The sequence below is a fragment of the Cibotium barometz genome, chromosome 11, assembly GCF_041138505.1.
Source record: "Cibotium barometz isolate CiBa-2024 chromosome 11, ASM4113850v1, whole genome shotgun sequence".
NCBI lineage: Eukaryota > Viridiplantae > Streptophyta > Polypodiopsida > Cyatheales > Cibotiaceae > Cibotium > Cibotium barometz.
In genome coordinates this window covers 12,200,681-12,216,608 of record NC_141056.1, presented here as the reverse complement: position 1 = coordinate 12,216,608, position 15,928 = coordinate 12,200,681, and the positions used below count along the sequence as shown (strand labels likewise).

Genomic DNA, 15,928 nt, shown 5'->3' with positions numbered 1-15,928 from the left:
CAACCACCAATGTTTCATCTTCCTCATTTGATGAAGAGAAGATGCTACCATCTGCTCCCCAAGCAAGAGAGCAAATAGATGCCAATCGGCTAACCCGAAAGTTAGCCAAATATTCAAATCCAATCAAGGGGAAGGGAAAGCTAAAGGCCGCTTTGGGGTTGGTCATGGAGCATCAAGCTTGATTGGAGGAGAAACCTCAAGCAGTACATGCTATGGTGGGAAGTTTCTCTATGCTGAACTTACAACCAACTAAGGAAACCCAAGAGCTTGACAGAGGTCCCGACAACCAAGCACTCCCTAAGAGTCTCCCTCGAGAAAGCCACACTAGGCCTGCACCAGGTAGACCGTGTTGTTGCATATCTGGAAAATTTGAGGGACGATCACCCAAGAAGAACTGACATGGAAGTTCATATCCCGATACCCTACACCCTGAAAAGCCTAAGCATGAAGAGGGATAATCCGATTCATGAACCCGCACCCATTCCAAGAGACATTGCAGGTCTTTCCTCCTTTCTGTCCTCACAAGTCTAGATTCCCATTGGAACCTTACTTCAAGGCAGCCCGAGTCTATGGAAAGATTGAAGGATTGGATGGAAGGATAGCTTGGAGTAGGAATGGAAGAACAGGCGGAGCTAGTGAGTTTTGATGAGACCGTTGAGGATGGATTCATAGAACCAGACAGAATTACCGGCATTCCCACGGTTCGAGTACTCACCTTAACCTGACCGTCCACATGGCCAAATGTCTCACAAATCTGGTTGAACATCTCCAGATGAGGTATAGGGTCTCTAGACCCGTTAAACTTAGTGATAAGTTTGGAGATGCAGGCTGGTTTATTTCCCTCAGGTTGCACATCTCCAGATGAGGTATAGGGTCTCTAGACCCGTTAAACTTAGTGATAAGTTTGGAGATGCAGGCTGGTTTATTTCTCTCTGGTCTCGGCCATTGCACCGGCCAAGCCTCAAAGGCTCAAGGCTCAAGGGTCAAGGCCCAAGGCCAAGCCAACAGCCATAAACGGCTAGAAACGGCAAGCGCAACGGCCAAAAACGGTGAGCGCAACGGCAAAAAACAGCCAGCAACGGCTCTCTGCCGTCCCCTCACAGAGCCGTCCCCCACCGGCGTCCCCGTCCCCGTCCCCTGTGAGTGACGCGTCGTGGGGGACGTCCGTCCGTCCCCGTCGCTGTTCCGTCCCGATTCGCCGTCCCCGCGTTCCAAGCAGCCGTCCCCTCCGTCCCCTGTGACTATGCTGCATACTCGCCCCATGTATCTCCAGAGGTAGTGGCCGGAGGCGGGGGGTGCACTCTAAGCAATCTCCAGGCCTCCCCAGAATCCTGACTCAAAAACAACTAATAGATGTCTCTCTCCAGCCGAGCTAAGAATGCTCTCTTCTTCCGCCGAATGAGGGATCGGAAGATGATGCGTGATTGTCTATATGTAGTAACACCTGTGGCCACCTCTCTCTGTAGTCGGGCTCTGAGCTCCCTACAGTCATCATCATACCAACTATTCTTGGACATGCTCCCAAGACGTGGTCGTACTATGGGCTGCGTGTGTGGGAAGGCCGTTGCTGCAGCTGTATGTAAAGCCTCTATCAGGATCTGTGTGAGCTCTGCTAATGGCCTCTGTGGATCCTGTGCACTCAACAAGCTATAGATCTCTGCGGTGTATACTCCATCAGTCTCTCTACAGAAGGTATATCTCGGGTGATAGGAGGACTGCCCAACCTGGCAGGTACTGTAGTGGAAATCCACCGTAAAGGAGAGAAGTGCATGATCCACCGTAACTCCGATGGGCCTGGGGCCAATCACAAAATCCTGGATACTCGGGATGAAGGTTGGCGAGGCTAAAACATAATCCACTGTGCTGGCCCCATGTCTGTGTGGAAAGCAAGTAAAGCCACTGGCAAGTGGATACCTCTCTAGGCCATTTAAAATGGCCAGCCCATGTGCAGTCCCCATCTCCAAGAGGTATCTCCCATACTCAGTACACTCCACCTCATCCTGTGATCTCCGGGTCAAACACATCTCCTCCACATCTCTCTCTCTCTCAACATCTCCTCCGAAGTGTCAAAGAAGGAACTACTATTCGGATCTTGAATAAGTGAAAGAGAGCTTAAATGAGCTCTTGCTGCAATTATGCTTCTTGCCTTTGAGTACAACCATTGTATGGTTGATGTCCACGCTTCAAGGGGTCAATTTCCACTCCCAGTTGAAATTAGGGTTTCTGTAAATTAGCAGGTATTCGGACTCCAAAATTGGGACTTTTGGGTGCAAAAGATGCCCAAAGCAGAGGGCTATAGATGTACTATGGTTGGCCTGAAATTAGGGTTTTTGAAATGAGGGTTTATGACAGAATTAGAGTTTCTGTAAATTAGGGTTTACAGATATTTGGGGACAATAGAATACTTACAAGACTCCATATTCATGAATAGAAGAGAAATTTTACAAATTGGTGATCATATGGAGACTATATAAGTAGAAGACAAGATTTCTCAAGCTTTCATGGCAATGGGAATCATGAAAAAGAAGAAAATCAGCTTTTCCGTAAGTGTGTGTCCAAAAATGAAAAGAGAAGCCCCCATATGGTTGGTGCCCACTTCTAGAGAGAGGAGAGAGAGAGAAAAGATAAGCTTTCCCAACATGTAGAGGATGAGTGGAGGGTGTCTATTGGGCCACCCGTCCAAACCATCCCACCTTTTGACATGTGGGAGGCCGCCCAAAGCTCATAACATGCTGAAAACCTCTTTATGAATTGTCCGCCCGAACTTTAATGAAGTGTGGACCTACAAAATGAAAAATTTGCCATTTGCTCATAAAATGAACAACTTAGAGTAAAGTAGTATACTTACCACCCGTCTATATCCCACAAGCAAGGTCAGAAGACAGTTTCACTCGCACAGTTCACAAGAGGGCATCCCCAACTCATGAACTACATGCACAATTCATGCATGCAACAAAACAATTCATGCAAAAACAGGTTCAAAACCTTACACGCATAGATGCAATGCAAGAATGCATCATGGAATAGTTTCCCATTTCATTTAGCTAGTAACCCATGGTACCATATTCTGGATATGGGCATGGATCAATATCCCCAGCCTACATAACCAGCCTACTGGCTCTTGGTGTTGGCAACAAGTCCTCAACCATGCCAGTCCATCTTATGGAACTCGTCCATAAACCTAAAGCGCAGAGAATACCCAAATAGTGACATCATGGATGACCTTTGTGTCAACTCTACACATTTGTGGTGTTTACGGAAAGTGCTAGAGAGATGCTAGCTTTACAAAATCTCTCTTAACCCTCTGAAATGTCAATTCTGGGTTCGGCATGAAGTAATCCTGAGACACATCGTCTCAGAACAACGTATCTCCACCAATGACAACAAGGTGCGACTCATTCTTGAGCTGCCACTCCCCACCAACTTCAAGGGAGTCCCAACAATTCATGAGACATGTTGGTGACATCATGGATGACCTTTGTGTCAACTCTACACATTTGTGGTGTTTACGGAAAGTGCTAGAGAGATGCTAGCTTTACAAAATCTCTCTTAACACTCTGAAATGTCAATTCTGGGTCCGGCATGAAGTAATCCTGAGACACATCGTCTCAGAACAACGTATCTCCACCAATGACAACAAGGTGCGACTCATTCTTGAGCTGCCACTCCCCACCAACTTCAAGGGAGTCCAACAATTCATGAGACATGTTGGTTACTACTGGCGTTTCTTCTTTATATATGTTGACATAGCTCGTTCCCTTTATGTCCAAGGAAGGGTCAGGATGGACCCAGATAAGGTCAAGGTTATTATGGAACGGCCAGAGTTGACTAGTGTGCATGTAGTTCACAGTTTCCTTGGCTTATGCTCTTATTACAAGAAGTTCATCAAGTGGTTTGCTGTGGTAGCAAGTCCACTACATGATTTGACAAAGAAAGCCGTGGAATTTCGGTGGGCCAAAGCCGAAAAAGAATCCTTTGAAGCACTAAAGTTTTAAGCTAGCAAAGGACTAGTATTGATTATTCCAGATTTATCAACGCCATTTATGGTAGAGTGTGATACCTCAGGAGACTGTATTGGAGCAGTCTTGAATCAAAAGGGCCATGCCGTGGCCTATGAGAGTCGAAGACTTCAAGAAGCCGAAAAGACAGCACCCACATATGAGAAAGAATTGATGGCTATCATTCATGCTTTAAAGATTTGGAAGCACTATCTTATGTTAGAAGTCATCTCCTGTCTTAATCAGACACCAGGGCCTCTGTTGTGGGTGTGCCCGCCCCGTATAGGTGTTTTATCATTTTTCCTCACTCCCCATATTTTTTCCCATTTTTTCCATGGTGTGGGTGGATGCCACAGGCTGGCAGGAGCCCTTGATGCTGGCCGACTGCACTCTAGTGTACCTGGAGCTGGCCGACTTGATCAGGAGGAGTCATGGTGTTTTTTCTCTGCTGGCCAACTGGTAGTGCCCAGTCGTGAAGGGCTGGTGGAACACTATGCGCTGGCCGACTGCACTCATGGGGCCATATAAATAGGCCCCATAATTCCCACATTGTATTCATTCAGTTTTCCCAGGATCTTGTGTATAGAGAAGAGTTTACACGCATATCTCTCTATCTTTCTTGTGCTGTCTATTTTCTGCACTCTACTTGCTCTTGTGGTCTCAAGTTTGGTTATCATTCCCGCTGCGTATTTTGACATGGTATCAGAGCCCTAGGCTCTTGATAGATCTTGGGAGTTTTCTGAGCAAGAGGGGGATAATTAAGTTGCTAATTGGTGGACTGTTTTGGAGTGTTTGGGAAGAGAAGTTGCAAGAGGAAGGCGGGCTAAGGTGCTGGACAACCACTTGCAGGTTTAGAGTTTTTTTTCCCCACCACCCACCCTTTTCAGTTACATCACCGCGATGGCAGATTTGTTAGAGATGGCTGAGAAGCATGTGAAGATCCCGACTCTCCCCACGTTCCCAGTGGACCGTCAGTTGGACGGGAACAATTACGGCATCTGGAAGGTGATGATGGAGTCTGTGCTGGAGTCATATGACCTTGCTGATTTCATCGTCATCGGGGTTCCACGGCCGGAAGTAGAGGAAGGGGAGTTACTGTCGATGAAGAAGGACCGAGAGGCACAGGCACAGATGTGGGATCGTGTCAACACCAGGGTCCGGTCATTTATTTTCCTCAATTGCACACCACAAGTAATCAATCACGTAAAGCACATGACGCTGGCCAGAGGCATATGGCAGCACTTGGCTTCTCTTTATAACAGGGTATCACCCATGAAGAGGATCTCCTTGGAAGTGCAGATGCGGGTTATGAACCCTGCAAAGTCATCAACGATGCAGGAGCACATTAACAAGCTGCAGGCCCTTCAGCAGGAAGTCCTCCAGGCTGGGAAGGAGATATCATCTGAAGACATGGCCATTACTTTGCTGTCCCACTTGCTTGCTCAGTATTCTGCTTTCTACTCCTCTTTGATTACGAGTGGCAGGCTCAGCACCATTACCTGGGAGGAGCTTGTGCCAATGGTCTTGGACCAGGAGGAACGTTTCACGAACCCTCCTCACAGCGGAGGTTCGGAGGCCTTAACTGGACAACGGTCGAAAGGCCGGAATAACAACAAGGGCAAAGGGAAGGCTTCACCGGAGAAGTCTTCTGAGAAGAAGCCCGACTCAGAACGAGAGAAGCTGAAGGCCGAACGATCCTGCAATGATTGTGGCGAGAAAGGCCACTATTGGAGGAAGTGTCCTAAGCGGACTGGGAAGAGTGCTGATTCTTCAACCTCAGCTACAAAGACTCCTGCATTTGTGCACTTAGAGATGATGGACTCAAATGCTTCATCGTCTTCGAGCGAGGAGGCACTTGGCTTCACCGCGAAGGATACCCGGGAATGGATTCTTGACAGTGGTGCTTCCAGGCACATGACTCCGTCCCGTGACTTCTTTTTGGATCTAAAACGACAGTCAGGTCACATTTTTATTGGCGACAACTCCACTATTCAGATACATAGTGAGGGCCGGATGGAGATTATTCCCAACGGAAAGGGGGGCAAGCATGCTTCCCGTGTTCTTTATGTCCCTGCTCTGGGTTTTCATCTTCTGTCAGGCATGAAGTATGCAAGACTGGCTTTCGGGTGGAATTTGAGGAGCATTCAGTTGCTCTACGGGACCGTGAGACTGGCCAGGTTGTTTGGGAAGGCGGTGTGGAGAATGGTATCTATAAGCTCTCTGCACTCTCCTCGTTGATAGGTTCTCAGGTCGGAGATTTGTGGCACTTTCGTTTTGGCCACTTAAATGTGGATGCATTGCGGCGAGCTTTCCGAGACCAGATGGTGGTTGGCTTGCCAGATGTTGGCAGTAGGCAAGGACGTTGCAGCTCTTGCATACGTGGTAAGCAACACAGGGAATCCTTTCCGAAGCAGGCTTCCTGGCGGGCTTCGAGACCGTTGGAGTTGATTCACATTGACTTGTGTGGACCTCAGCAGATACCATCATTAGGAGGATCTCTCTATTTCATGTTGCTTGTTGATGACTGTACCAGATTCACGTGGGTCTACTTTCTTTCACAAAAGGACCAAACTTTTGCACGGTTCAAGGATTGGCACGTGATGGTGGAGAAAGAGTCTGGATTGCAGGTAAAGACACTTTGGGCTGACAAAGGAGGTGAATCCTCCTCGATTGTATTTCTCAGATTTTGTGCAGACCATGGCATCAAGAGGGAATTGGGCAATACCGGATCGCCTTCAGAGAATGGGGTTGTAGAACGCAAAAACAGGACTGTGGTGGAGATGGCAAGGACCATGCTGGAGCATCGTGATCTTCCTCATCCACTTTGGGGAGAGGCTGTGGCAACGGCTGTCCATACCCTCAACCGGTCTCCGACGACTTCAGTACCTAATATGACTCCGTTTGAGGCATACTTTGGCAGGAAACCTGATGTCTCGCACTTCCATGTTTTTGGGAGTGATGCGTATGTACTTATTCCGAAGAAGCAAAGGGGGAAGCTTGACTCCAAGTCCCGCAAGCTTATATTTGTGGGGTATAATTCTCTTTCCAAGGGATACAGATTGTATGATCCAGACAGGAATGAGATTGTTGTCAGCCAGGATGTGGTCTTTGATGAGCATGTTCGAGTATCCACTGTCGAGGAGCTGCCAGATCCAGAAGAGTCTAATGATGATTCAGACCATTGCTCCAGTTGATCACCCTCGATCAACACAGGAGGTTGATCCCGCAGTTGGAGTAGAGCCCCCGCAACAGCAGGAGGCTCCACGATCTGTTCGAGTACCTAGATGGTTGTTGGACACCCTTCGGGAGTCAGGTGTTACGGAGTTACCCTCTGAGTGGACCATAGAGGACGGCCCTCGAAGATCACACAGAGTCCGAGACAAAAGCAATACAACGGAGCTTCTTCAGGTAAACTATGCTCTGATGTCTCGTATTATGCGGGACAAGGAGCCCACTTCCGTCAAGGAAGCCCTCTCACAGGATACTTGGAGGAAAGCCATGTAGGTGGAACTTGATGCCATCGAGAAGAACAACACATGGGAGTTGGTACCAAGGCCGTCAAAACGGTCAGTCACATTGGTGTCAAATGGGTCTTTAAGACCAAATATGCGTCAGATGGGTCGGTGGACAAACACAAAGCCAGACTTGTGGCTAAAGGTTATGCTCAGCGGCCAGGCATCGACTACGAGGATACCTTTGCACCGATAGCACGGATGTCCACGTTTCGGACCGTTCTTGCCCTTGCTTCTTCTCAGAGGTGGCCCGTGTATCAAATGGATGTAAAATCTGCGTTCCTTAATGGTGAACTGCAGGAGGAGGTGTATGTTGAGCAGCCTCCACGCTTTGTTGTTCCAAGATCAGAAGGGATGGTTTATAGGTTACGTAAGGCCTTGTATGGTCTTAAGCAGGCTCCCAGGGCTTGGAATCAGAAGATTGATTCCTTCTTTGTTCCGACTGGATTTCAGAGATCGGTTGCAGATCCTAACCTGTATCTCTTTCGGGAACGCCGCATGGTTACGATTATCATCCTTTATGTGGATGATCTCATTCTCACCGGCGGTCATGTGGAGCACATTAGCGTGACGAAGGCTGCCTTGTCACAAGAGTTTGAGATGACCGACTTAGGCTTACTCCATTTCTTTTTGGGATTGGAGATCTGGCAGACCCAGAGGGGGTTTTTTGTCTCTCAACACCGGTATGTTCATGAGTTGCTTGAGGCCTTTGGGATGGAGAACTGCAAGCCTATTACTTCGCCGATGGACCCAAACACAAAGTTAACCGTTAATGATCCTTGTGAGCCAGTCGATGCCTCATAGTACCGGAAGTTGGTTTGTTCATTGATCTGGTTGCTGAACACCAGATTGGACTTGAGCTTCTCCGTGGGACTGTTGAGCTCTTTTATGCAGACGCCACTGAAGTATCATTGGGACGCAGGATTGCGGATCTTGCGGTATCTGCAGAGTACGAAGGATCTAGGACTCTTTTACGCAGGAGGGGATGGAGTCAGACTCCAAGGTTGGAGTGACTCAAATTGGGGAGGAGATCCAGACACGAGGAGATCTACTTCAGGATACAGTTTTACCCTTGGCTCAGGAGCAGTTTCTTGGAGCAGTAAGTGGCAGCCAACTATTGCCCTATCTTCGACAGAGGCAGAGTACCGGGCTGCTTGTGGTGCTGCTTGCGAGGTTGTATGGTTGCGGAGGCTGCTAGGCGAGATTGGGTTTCCACACAGAAGGAGCCCACAGTCATCCAGTGCGATAACCAGAGTTGTATAGCTATTGCTCGGAACCCGGTCTTCCATGCCCGGACCAAGCACATAGAGATACAGTATCACTTTGTACGTGAGAAGATCTTGGCTGGTGACATCTTGCTCCTTTATTGTTCGACGGAGGACAATGCGGCGGACCTCTTCACGAAGTCTCTACCTCAGGCTACGCTTAGGCGGCACTCCAGCTCCCTTGGGTTGATTTCACAGCCAGGAGCTGAGAGGGGGTGTTAGAAGTCATCTCCTGTCTTAATCAGACACCAGGGCCTCTGTTGTGGGTGTGCCCGCCCCGTATAGGTGTTTTATCATTTTTCCTCACTCCCCGTATTTTTCCCCAATTTCTCCCATTTTTTCCATGGTGTGGGTGGATGCCACAGGCTGGCAGGAGCCCCTGATGCTGGCCGACTGCACTCTAGTGTACTTGGAGCTAGCCGACTTGATCGGGAGGGGTCGTGGTGTTTTTTCTCTGCTGGCCGACTGGTTGTGCCCAATCGTGAAGGGCTGGTGGGACACTATGCGCTGGCCGACTGCACTCACGGGGCCATATAAATAGGCCCCATAATTCCCACATTGTATTCATTCAGTTTTCCCGAGAGCTTGTGTATAGAGAAGAGTTTACACGCCTATCTCTTTGTCTTTCTTGTGCTATCTATTTTCTGCACTCTACTTGCTCTTGTGGTCTCAAGTTTGGTTATCATTCCCGCTACGTATTTTGACATCTTATGGGTGTTGAGTTTGTCATCAAGACGGATCATCAAAAAGTCTTAGGTATTTTATGTCTCAACCTAAGATACCAGAAAAGCATATAAGATGGGCTAGTTATTTAGCCCAATTTCATTTTCAGATTATGCATACCCATGGTAAAGACAACAAAATCTTCCATACGGATGAGTTTGTTCGAGATTTGGATACGGCCTTTGCACAAGTTCGAAAGGCTATTGAGATATCTCAAGCCATGCAAAAGAAAGCTGCAAATAAGCACAGAAGAAAGGTCACTTTTGAAGAAGGGGATTGGGTCTTATTGGGATTTGAAAAAGCAAGACTTAGAACCCAAGCTAGCCCCTAGATACTATGGACCTTTTCAGGTTACCAAGAAGATAAATGATGTATGTTATTGATCGGATCTTCTAGATCATTGGAGGATACATAATGCCGTCCATGTCAGTTTATTGAAGCCATATACAGGACTACCTCCAAAGAACAATAAGAAATCTTGCAGCCGAAACAGATTGTATTCCATTCCCTAAGAAAAAGAGAAAAGACAGTGGTCAGGAAATTTCTCTTCAAGTTTAAGAACTATCCGACTATGGATGCGAAATGGATGCCAGAAGAGTACTTCAAGGACTACCCATATATTCTTTGAGTTTATGAGGAAGTAGTTGGTCCAAATGTATTTGAAGTACAGGCTTGAAATGTCTTGTGATCAAGACAGATTTAAGAGGGAGGGAATTGTACCTCTAGCCCTCTTCAATGTATATATTTATACTGAAATGAAATTGATCATTATCTTGCTTATGTAATGGTTAATTGGACATGCTCTAGGTTAGGTGGTGGCAACGATACCCAAGGAGCAAGATTTGTATATGGGAGGCAACGATGCCAGAAGACCCATTGGACGGCAATGATGCCGAATATTTTGGATTTCACAATCGGGCAGTCATTGCAACCAGATGGCCCAGATGACTGTATTGGATTTTGCAGTCAGGCGGCCATTGCCACCAAATGGCCCAGATGACTGTATTGGATTCGCAGTCGAGCAGTCATTGCGACCAGATGGCCCAAATGACTGTATTGAATCTCATAGTCGGGCGGTCAATGCGACCAGATGGCCTAGATAGCTATGGAAGAATTCTCGGGTGGTCCTAGTGACCAGATGGCCTTGAGGATAGTCTAAGCAGTTTCTTCGGGAACCAGATGGCTTAGCACGGTTTCGATGAAACCATGCAGGACAATCCATGAATAGGAGGATCATTTGAATTTCTTTGACTTTGTGTGTTGTTTTTGATGTGTGGACAATGCTTGGATTTATGGCATGTGATAGTCCATTGGGCTCCAAACTACCTGGCCAGTACCTAGAATACCTAGTAGACGCGAATGATGCATACTTGTTTGTTGACTAGCTTGTGTCTAGTTTTTGCAAAAGGTGAGTATGCATTTATTATATCTAACACATGTGACAGGCCATGAAGAACATGTACCATCAAGAACAAGGTCATCGGTCAAAGAAAGGCATATAGATGTTGCCAGAGGAGCAGAAGGCACCACATATATGGGGAAAGACCAGATGCACAAGAGCACTAGATGGGGCTAGTACCACGATCATATGGCATATTTGTACCCCACAGTTGAGGACAACTGTGATGCAAGAGGAAGGGAATGTAACTATTTGGCCCTCCAAGCTTTTCACATGATAGAACTCATGCCCGGACACATGGACATGTTGATGGACACATGGGAACAGGGTTCCTAAACCTGGCACTGGAAAAAGCACCAATCTTGGTCAAAAAGTAGGAAAAAGAAAAAAGTCAACCTATGTTGACCAAAAAGCTGAGGGCACCATTGGAAAGAGGACATCGAACTGGATCAAAAAGCTAAAAGCTACTTTTCCAAAAAGTAGCTCCAAGGCCAAAAAGCAAGGCCCTGAACCTACAAAAAGCAAAATCAAGAACTTTGGCTATTTTTTGGCTATTATCAATTTTTAAAAAGAAAAACAAAGAGGTAACACAAAAGCAAGGCAAGACAAAAAGCAGGGACCCCCATCAAGTATATAAGAAAGCTTGTACCCTCTTGGAGAATCATCCTGTGTGTGGAGATTTTGAAGAGAGCCTCCTTGAAGATTTGTCATCGTCCCTCTCTACCTCCTAGCGCCACCCAGATCCTCCATCACCGTGGGCAGCCGCCTCTGCAGCGCCCACATCCGCCGCTGCTCCGCCTTCCGTCGCCGCATCTGCACCACCCTGTGAGGAAGCGCCGCCACCTCTGTACCTCTCTGTGAACAAGCGCTGCTGCCCTGTTTCAGCAGTTCCACCCTCTGCCGGCTGCTCCACCTGCCTCAGTTAGCAGTGTCGCCTTGCCCCTCCAATAGCCACCTGCACTGCCTGACTCAGCCAGCAGACAGCAACACCAGCAGCACCAGTGCAAGCCGCCAGCCGCCTCTGCGCAAAAGCTTCTTGTGCAGCCAGTGCCGCCTGTGCCACTTCAGCAGCACTACCGCCACCTTCAAGAGTACAGCCGTCGCCACCGCCCTGCTGCCACCTCTTCTTGTCCTGCCAACACCACCACCCTGGGTGTTTGATTTTCTAGACTCCTTTCCATATTGAGTACAGAGCTCTTGTGGGTATTTGTGAGCATCAAAATTTGGTTCAGATATTGGATATCGGTACTAGCCAGGTATAAGACTCTTGTGAGTCATCCCCGTGGTGAGCTCGGCATCAGATATCTTGTGCCTCGACACCGACTTCAGCCCAACCTCGACATCAGCACTGTTGTTTGATATTGTATTCATTTATTGTATTAGTCCTAGCTTGGAAAAGCCCGTGGATTGTTCCTGAAATAAATTCCTGAAAAGGGGGCGGAGCCTATTCCCCGCTTAGCGTGGTGTATTGTGTGAAACCCCTATTCCCATCTCTCTCTTCCCCTTCTCTCTCTATCTATATCTCTTGGAAACGTGGTTGAATCTGTCACGCACGCTTCGTTGGGCTTACACATCAATAGCGAGGCCATCACATGTGACATTGGCACCAGAGAAAAAGTTCTTCCCAAGGCATTCTAGAGCTAAGGATATTATTCAAATCCAGGTAAGACTAGCTGCATTTACATTGATATCTTCACAGAGCAAAGGTCTTCTTGGAACTTCAAATGCAAAGGATGTTTTGAGGCTATGCATAGTTTGATGCAATAACACGAAGAAAATGTTTTACAAGAGAAAGCTTTCTGTCTGTGACACAAGAATGGAGCCCTAGATGTTGCAAATTAAGATGGTATAGAAGAAGCGGATGATGCAGTTTTGCCCTCAATTCCATGTAGCAGTTTGACAAGGAGTATTTTCCTAGGAGTTTTCACCATTTTTGGCAGGTCAATTAAAGCCGTGTGACTCTCATCAGCAAGTTAAGCACAACAGGATGTCAAGTGCACCCCGCACACTCAGGTGCACAATGACTACCAGCAAGTGCAAGTTTTGGGTTACCAATGTGAACTGTGTATTTTGTGAGCACTAGTCCAAGGATATGTATCACAATAGGTAAGGGTAAGTACACACAAACCCAGCAAAATTTTGTAACCCATTTGATGTTGACAATTGTGCAGATGCCTTGGTAGCTTATTAGGCCAAGTGCTAGGTGCCGGACAAGCAGATAGAATAGCCAGTATGCAAGACGCCCAAGTCAGGCAGCTGGGCAGCCCATCTAGGCAGCGCAGGACAAGTCTGGACAGGTCGGGCAGCATAAAGTCGGGTAGCCAGTCATGAACCAAACTGACCACCTAAAAATAGACACATCCTCTCCCTTCTTCAGTCATCCAATTCCTAGATCAGGGACATGCCATCAGAGCATCAGCAGAGCATCCAACTTGGCATCAATTCAAGACAATCAACACTCTTCTTCAAGATAAACGAGCACATGCAAGCAGGTTATTCCAAAGCCCCTTAGGCAATCTGTTCCAGTAAGAACACATTCGATCAGCAAGATCCCACCTATTGTTCAGTCTAGGTACACACGCTTATGTGCCCTTCAGTGGGTTATTGGGACCCAAAGCTGTGTAGCGTATTCTCCTGCTCTCTTCTCTTCCAATGAACTATGATATGAAAGCTTCCAAATGTGACACACACACACACTTTTTTTTTTTTTTTTTTGTAATGATTATTTCGATTACTAGTGGGAAACCTCAGAATGAGGAAAACCCACAAAAAGCATCATATACAAGAAATGCCAGAGTTCATAGTGAACAGGGGCATGATCAAAATATATCCGTGAAAAGGCTATACAATGATGGGTCAATCTCATGTAGAGAGAGACAATCATAAAGGGATTGATGTAAAGATTCTTTGAAATAGTGAAAGGCTTGAATGGGCGGCTCACCAAAAACAGCCCGATTCCTGGAGTACCAAATCGTCCACATGGCCCAGTAACGAAGCCAATCAAAAAAGGCCCTATACTGTCTGAGAGCAGGAGAAAAAATACCAAACAACCAAAAATGTTTCCCAAAAGAAGCAGAAGGGAAACGAGCTCGAAGAAGAGCCGTTATATGATCCAGCAAAAGTTTAGTTGCATTACAATTCCACATCAGATGGAGAATTGTTTCATCATGCGCTCCACAAACACAACAATCTGAAGATGTCACATGGTGCCTTGCCAGGAAAGAGCCAACTGGCAGAACAGCCAATAGACATCGCCATAGAAAAAGCCGACATTTTAACGGCATCTTACTGCTCCATATCATCCTGAGCCTTTTCTTCCACCAAGCCAAAGGCTTATGCATTCTCCAAGCATCATTTGCATAATCATGAACCCAAATTTCAGGAAGGAGAAAGCCATAGACTGTATGCACCGAGAGCTGTAGCAGAGACAAAGGACCACGAGTAAGTATGGGCCTATGCAAGCTCCAATCGTGCAACCTATCCGACTCTTCAAGAGCGGGAAGAGGCTCAAAAGGGGCCAACAAACTCTCAATCTTTTCCCATAGGGGACGGTAATGATGACTTAGGCCAAATTTAGGACAAGCATCTATAAAAGACAGAACATGGCCACTATCATCTAGCACATCTGCAATGAAATAGACACCCTTTTTGGCAAGGAAATAAGCTTTTCTAGGCTCTTGCACAGCCAAAGGTCGCTCAAAAACTCTACTCCAATGAATGCTTTCCAAACGCAGTGAATTACAGTTAGTATTCACTCGAGGAGTCCAGCTGAGAAACTGTGTAAGCTTTTTCCATGCCAAAATTAACTTTGTGGAGAAAGGACAACCAGCAATCTTGCCTTCAAAATGGCCAAACACAGCATCCCAATGCGTGATGGTCCAGTTGCCAAACGATTTAGTGGACATCTCAACACACATATCTGCCAACATAATCGCCCAAGGCTGCCTCTGAGATACAAATTCCAACAGCAAGGTGGACTTTCGTGCCAATGCATGAAAGTGTATATTAAGGATATTCAAGCCTCCATGCTGTTTGGGACTACATAGCTTCTTGAGCGAGAGAAGGTTAAGGCCCCTCTTAGCATGTTTGGTTTTCCAAAAAATGCTCATGGCTGAAGACATAAAACGATCAATGTCCACTTTTCTCCACATTATTAGTGGCAACAAGAATTGAATATATGCCATGACAATAGCCTGTACAATCCTTAAACGAACATGCAATGGCCATGTAGAAAGCTTCCAGTAATTAAGTTTCTGATTCAACCGTTGCATCACCCATTGAGTCATTTGCTGATTAGAAATATGCCATCCCAATGGGTAGCCCAAGTGTCTGACTACATGCATTTGTGAAGGAATTTCACCTGGCCAAATTAAACTATGCCAAGACCGAGCATCAAGAGCCAAAAGTTTAGATTTCTGAAAGTTAACATAAAGGCCAGCAGCTTGCCCAAACAGCTCTAGTGCCTCCATTAATCTTTGCACATCCGATTGTGTATTGCGGGGCATACAAAAAGAATCATCAGCATACGCCTGTGCTAAAAATTGTTTGCCATTGGGCAATTGCAATCCATGAAGCACATCGGAAGCTGTCAAATGATCTAGATATGTAAGCAAAGGATGAGTAGCCACAGCATATAGCAACGCACTCAGAGGGCAACCCTGTCTTACAGATCTTTCTAATTTCCAAGGGTCGGTAATCCGAGAGCCAAGTATCAAAGAAGCATCACTATCACTGTAGAGGAAGTACACAACACGTTGCAACTTTAAACCAAAGCCCAACTGGGCCATAGTCATGGCAACAAAGTCCCAGGAAACTGTATCAAAGGCTTTTTCAATATCAATCTGAAGCACAAGTACATCCTGTTTAGTATACTTGGCATATTCCATACCAATATATGCATTAGCCAGATTGTCATTAATCTGCCTACGAGGAATGAAACCATATTGAGCAGGATGTAATCCATCATGCAGAAAACCTTTAATTCTGTTCGCCAGCATTTTAGTAACCAATTTATAAATAACTGGCATAAGA

General features: G+C 46.6%; 1 protein-coding gene across 1 annotated transcript in view; it reads right to left on the bottom strand.

The window, feature by feature from the left end:
* LOC147633759 (protochlorophyllide-dependent translocon component 52, chloroplastic-like) overlaps positions 1-15,928 on the bottom strand; it is a 79,667-nt gene that overhangs the window by 25,496 nt on the left and 38,243 nt on the right. The window lies entirely within an intron of this gene.